Genomic DNA, 6,641 nt, shown 5'->3' with positions numbered 1-6,641 from the left:
GATCGAATAAAATGGTTAGCAAACTTAGGTGTAAGTATAATTAGTGTAATGTGTATACTGTATAACAATAGTAAAAAACTATAATATTATAATAATATGCTAACAAGTATAATAATATTTAGTAAACACTATCAAGTATCAGTGTTTTTGTTTGACAAAATATAATATTATAATTGTATTAGGTTAATAATAAAATGTACAAATAAATAAAAATACAATTAATATACAATAGGTAAACATGTTACGCCTATGTGTATTGTATTTTTGTTTATTTGTTTTGACTTATGTTATATTATATTATATCTTAAATATTATTATTTCATTACATTTTTACAGTTTCTACAAAGAATGTTTACTACCGGAAATTGTGAACCCGCAGTATGGAAAGAGACTTTTGGTTACCGATATTAAAGAACCGGCTCATATACTTAACAATATAAAGAATAAAAAACAAAAAAGTGGGTAAGTGGATGTCCTCTGCTGTACAGTAGGTTACAAGTGGGTCACTGTATAATGGATAATGGATAGTATTAAATTTGAATTCAATGATATAATATCACTGTATAAGAAAAACGATTCTGAGCGGAGACGATTTGTCAATCTAGGTATTAGACATACCTATTATAAGTATACTTATCTATAGTATTAAAAAAAAATTGACCTATAATAGGTATTAATAAAAATTCCAAATTAATCATATCACAATATCCATCAGGTAACGTGTTATACATCAACAACAAACCGTGGTACTAACATAGATATATTATAATAGTATACTTTAGAAGTTTCAAGTACCCACAAATAATATTATACAATCATTACAATCACAATAAAATAACTAAAATAGTTATTCCATGTTTTTTAATATGTAATTTCGTCCAAATTTGAACTCAAAATTACTATTAAAATAAACTGTGCTTATGTATTTCTTAGAATTTTTGGTAAAAGAATTAAATATTTACGTGGAATCTTGTTTTAAATTTTCAATCCTTAGATATAAAAGTTGAACATTTTATACATTTTTAACTACAAAAAAATTATTCAATTTTAAATTTGATAAATTTTGTCAAAAACCAAAATCAATTTTCTAGAAAACAGATTTTGCGTAAAAATTCCTGTTTTTCCTTAATTTTTCTTTTGTTTTTCACGAAAACTATTGGAAAAATGTTACTTTTGACCCCCCTAAGTACCAACTAGATTCACTTTCCTATCAGAAAAGATACTGTTGAAGAAAATCCAAGCACTTTTACTGTCCTAAAAGGTGATGACAGACACAAAAATTAAAAAACACACATCATTGTAAAATCAATACATTCATCGTTCCACTCAGAATGTAAAATAATAAATTATCTATATTAAAATGAACAATAGACATTATACAAAATTGTTTGTTATATATTATATTTATGGCTTTAATAAATACATTGATAAACTCATACCTACAAGTTTTTACAATAATGTATTCATGATTAACTGATTTATTAATATCAACTACATATTTAAAACATTACTAATGAATACGTATTAAGGAGAATAATCGTACTAACTATCGTACAAAAAGTACTTCAGGCTAGGTACCTAAAGTTAAAACGTAAAAGACGCAACATGGTTACTAAAATATGTATTTAATCTTATTATTTTATGTGTAATTAGGTTACAAATGTAAATCAAGCCATCAGGTTAAATTTGTTGTAATTTATGTATTGATAACATATTCATTAATACGTGTCCTAACAAAACAATCATAATATTATTTTATTTAAGATGTTTGATATTATATACACCTAGGTGACTTATTTTATATAACTATATGTACAATATTGATAGCACAATCTCGTAACAAACACCTAAATATTTTTTCTTTTAACTATTTTTTCTAGAAAAATTACAAACTCCAATTTGCTTCCAAAAACTGTAAAAAATAAAATAAAACACTGTTATGTTGTAAGACACAACAATCCTTCCTCTCAAAATCTAATAATGTATATGAACATTAATTTTAGTGTTCAACATGAATGATTTAATAATATTTGAATTACAGGGTGAAGTAGAGTAGCTGATGACGGGAAAATTAAACATTTATTCCACCAAAAACAGATTTTCCAATCTCAGTATGATTCATTGCTCCAGTTGCAAGATCGGTCAATGGAATCAAACCAGCATATAATTTGGTCTGTTTTTTCCACTCGTTTAGTTACATTACAGGTGTGTGATCCCAATTACGTAAAGAACATTTTTATTTTATACCTATTATACATAATTTGTTGGGAAATAAACTCAGCATTGGATGAACATAAATGTAATTTATATTTATTACAGTTTGAAACACTACTGCACCGGAAGGAGAGTCAAGATTTTTTGCTGCCAACCAACAGGCAGTTACATTACTAATACAATGTGTTGATTTATGTGGTGTCACTACGTTGTAGTAACTATACATTTGGGAAATGTGTAAATAATCTAAATTTGAATTCCAAGTAATTTAATTTAAAATTGTATTATTACCTATTATTTTTTTTTAATTTCTATATTTAATTCTAACAAGATTTTTTTTTCTTAATTTTACTATATAGATAAATTGATGGTGGATCTTGGGCCACTTAGCAGTAAAGTCAAGTCGCATACAACTGCTTAAATCCTATAAGATATGCAGCACAAAATGTACGTGGACTGGTTCGAACTTGGCTGTTACCCAATCGAAGAAAACAACTGATTTTCCATTGAAAATTTCAATGAATCCTTCGTAATCTACCAGTGTTTAAAATATGTTTTAAATATTTTTATTTGCATCCCCCCCCTCATTTGTAATTTATTAAGAGGATGTCAGCACACTAATTTATTGTTTTCTCTCTCTGGCCCACACCATACATAGACTAAACGCATTAACGCAGAATCATTTTTGTATGTTTTCAATTAATGTTAGAGTTAAATCACCCATTACAAAAAAGATAGAGAATGACAAATCGATTTTACATTTCATCATTATTTGATTTTCAAAATAAACAAAAAAATGTTGTAAATTTTATTTGTTTTGAGACAATATTTAGAAAAATCTATATGTCATTCCCTCAAAAATATTATTCTCTATATTTTTTGTTATTGGTGATTTTACTTTAAGATTACTAAAAAACATCGAAAAATGATTCTGCGTAAATGCGTTTTGTCTATGTTAGAGAAAGTAAGACAAAGTAAGAGTTAAATGTAACTTAAAATGATTTACATAAATATTTACTTTTTTATATTGTGTTTCTAAATAATTTGAAATTAAAATGTTGAAAATCCAAGGAGAATTTAAACACTTCCCAAGTATACCGTCATTAAGAATATGCTACACAGCCATTTGTTGTCTTCGTCTTACAACTGGGTAACAAAGCAATCTTACTCTCAGAAGAACGTGTTTAGCTCCGTTAGTTTAAAAATTAGGGTGAATCGACCTATTATGTAACTTGATGGTAAGTATCTTTGTTTGTATGTGAGTTTTTACGATAGTTCAATTTTTTAGTAAGTTATGCATTTATAATTTAGCATAAATATAAAAAGCTTATAACTTCACTTAAAAATTGAACTATCATAAAAAACCCCGCATACAAACTCAAACTAATGTTCTTACCAACAAGTTTCATAATAGATCGATTTACTCTAATTTTTAAACAAACTATAATAAACATGATATGCTGAGCATAAATCTGCTATATTATGCACTTGTTAGACAAAGACAACAAATATCTGTTTAGCGTCCTCTTAAAAATATCAAAAAACTGTATTGGAAATACAGAATGAATTTCTTTATTTTATAAATAACTTTGATTTATCCTAATTTTATTGTGTAATCCTTAAATATGTTTTTTGGTATGAAACCTACAATCTCTTATATTTATTGGCAAAAACTTGTATTTCACATATTTAGAAAATATTTATAATAACTTAGAGACCTCCAATGTATCTCCACTTAATCAGTAGATTCGTATGAAATTGTATGGTTTTAAATAAGTGTGAGAAGATTAAAAAAAATGTTAAAAGTATAATTATAGTTAAGAATTTATGAAAAAAGAAATTAGAAAGCTCGGATTTCCACTTATTTGTTTTTTTTTTTCGACATTTTAATTTTTAATATTACAACGGACATTTTTCCAATGTTAGTAACATAATTATTATTAAAACCCATTTAGTTTACAGTTTTCCACTCTTTAATGTCAAAACACATTTATAATATCATTAGAAAATATTTATAAGATTATAAGAAAAAAAATTATATTTATAATTGGATTGTAAATAATAGTTTATAATATATTTCATATTTGTATGTCATTTATGTTGTATTATGTATTATGCGTCCATGCTAATTGAGTTTAATTGTGAAGAAAAGACTAAAAATTTTAGTTATTAGGTTGTCATTTAAAAAGTTAGTAATTGACACTTTAATATACGATGCATAGTCAGTGTATCTGATACATAAATTAACTATGTATATGGGCATAAATGTTGTTCTTATTTGTTATACACACAATAAGATCTTTAAATGCAATGTCATAAAATATAGTTAATATAGATGGATCTGTCTTTACTCAGAATAATTTTTTTTATGCAATGTTTCATCATTAAATTCAAATTTAACACATACATATAAATTAACAGTGACCCACTTAGCACCTACTACAAAGGAGAGTGGTACCTACTTTTCCACCTTTTAGATTCTGAGCAGAGCGATGAATATTTTGATTTTACAATGAAGTGTGTTTTTTTTTTTAATGTAGATACATGAAATTTTGACTGAATGTTTATAATAGCATTTTATATACACTACCTGTGCCATTTTCAAAAAAATTTATTTTGAGCTGTTTACAGTAATTATTAATTTTCAATTTTTTTCTACGAATGTCATTAAAATGTTATTTGTTTGGTAAAAAAGGTCGAAAATGTAATAGAAGGCTCTTAATATATTGTTACAAATTTATTTCATAAACATTTAAAGTTTGAATTTTGACAAAATACGGAATAATCAAGAATATTAGCAAATTATTTTGAGTTGAGAATTCATACATTTTTTTCTTTTTAAATCTAAGATTTGAAAATGCGATACAAGATTACTCATAACTCATAAGTTTGTCTACATTTATCAAAAAAAAAAAAATGTCTACGAGCAAATCAAATTAAATGTTTTATGAGCGTTTGAAGTTCATATTTTTACAACACTGGATATTCACTCAATTAACTATGGACAGGTTTGTTATAAAAAAAAAAAGAAGAAATGATAATGTGTCAATTCAGAGTAATTAGGTCTCTGCCTTAATATAAAATAACTAAACATGCAGGTACATCAAATATTTAAATTATTCTATGCTGTGTTTATTGAAATATAATATCGTTTACCTACTGTAATACCTACTGAAAAATTGACTAGTAAGATCATTGTAATTTATATAATATTATAATTATATAAGTAGATATAGGTACTATAGCATATTATAAAATAAATGTATTGTTATTTATATTTAGTCTAAAATATAAAAAAAAAATAAAGACACACTGATCATTATTATAATCATAAATTGGATTTTAAAGTAATTATATAATATAATATACCTACATATAATCAATCTTATATTATAACTGTAGTTTATTTAATAAGCCCAATATTATTTTCCAAACATAATAAAATTTGGCTTTTTAAAACCTTGAATATTCATATAAAATTACAAACTATTTCGTTACATAAATCATATTCTAATTGATTTATTGATGATGATGACTAGGGTTAGGATGTTTATGAATTTGCATATTTTTTTTAGGTTGTCCAATAGCATCCATTCTTATACAGAAATATGTTTCATGATATCTATATTCAAAATATCAAAATTTTATTTTGCATATAATTGCATATTTTACCATTTCTTTTTAAAAAATGCATAATTTGTGTTTTTTTCTGTTTTTAAACACATATTTGACGGTTTCCGATGCAAAATGCTGAAAAACACCGTAATTTTATATATTTTACTGAATCTTATAAAAGTTTGATTATATGTATTTCACATATTATCACTTATTTATTGTTGAGAATTAAATATGGTTATACCTATACGGAGCAAAGGTAGGTACCTACTTAAATAGAATTTTCGATAAGCCTCGTCAATTGTCACAGTCAAAACTTACCTATCTTAAAACTGCGAGCCATTACAATTTTATCAGATATTTAACAGAACGTTTAATAATTTATAGTTAGTTTCCCTCCTGTCTACGACCGATGTAGAGTACCGTATATTGCACGTTTCGTATTTTGTCGTGAACGTATTTGATTTATTAAATCACTCAGTTATGCCTAAAGTTAAAAGCTCTTGTTCTAACCGACTAAGAGGTTTTGTAAAAGAATTTGGAGAGCACGTTTTAACTACCGATGGTTCAATCCTTTATTGCAAATTATGCGAAATTAATGTCGGTAGTGAATGTCGGTTTACTGTTGAACAGCATATGAACATCGCTAAACATATTCGATTAAGTAAACAAAAAGAAAAAATTATATACAACAATTAATATCAAACACAAACATTTTCAATTTGTCTATAATAATAAATGTTTGTTGCATTTTTTGTCCAAAAATTTCTTTACTTTTTATTGCATATTTTTCAAATTTTTCATGCATATTT

At 25.3% G+C, this 6,641-nt stretch overlaps 1 long non-coding RNA gene across 1 annotated transcript; it reads left to right on the top strand.

The window, feature by feature from the left end:
• The first annotated feature begins 331 nt into the window (after positions 1–331).
• Positions 332–2,471, top strand: LOC107884788. The gene is made up of 3 exons (XR_003838728.1): positions 332–462; positions 2,042–2,205; positions 2,320–2,471. It is a non-coding gene; the product is annotated as an uncharacterized LOC107884788 (long non-coding RNA).
• Positions 2,472–6,641: the final 4,170 nt, after the last annotated feature.

This window comes from Acyrthosiphon pisum, chromosome X (assembly GCF_005508785.2).
Source record: "Acyrthosiphon pisum isolate AL4f chromosome X, pea_aphid_22Mar2018_4r6ur, whole genome shotgun sequence".
Classification (NCBI taxonomy): Eukaryota; Metazoa; Arthropoda; class Insecta; order Hemiptera; family Aphididae; genus Acyrthosiphon; species Acyrthosiphon pisum.
The sequence above is the reverse complement of the archived record's forward strand: the minus strand, read 5'-3'. Positions and strand labels throughout refer to the sequence as shown.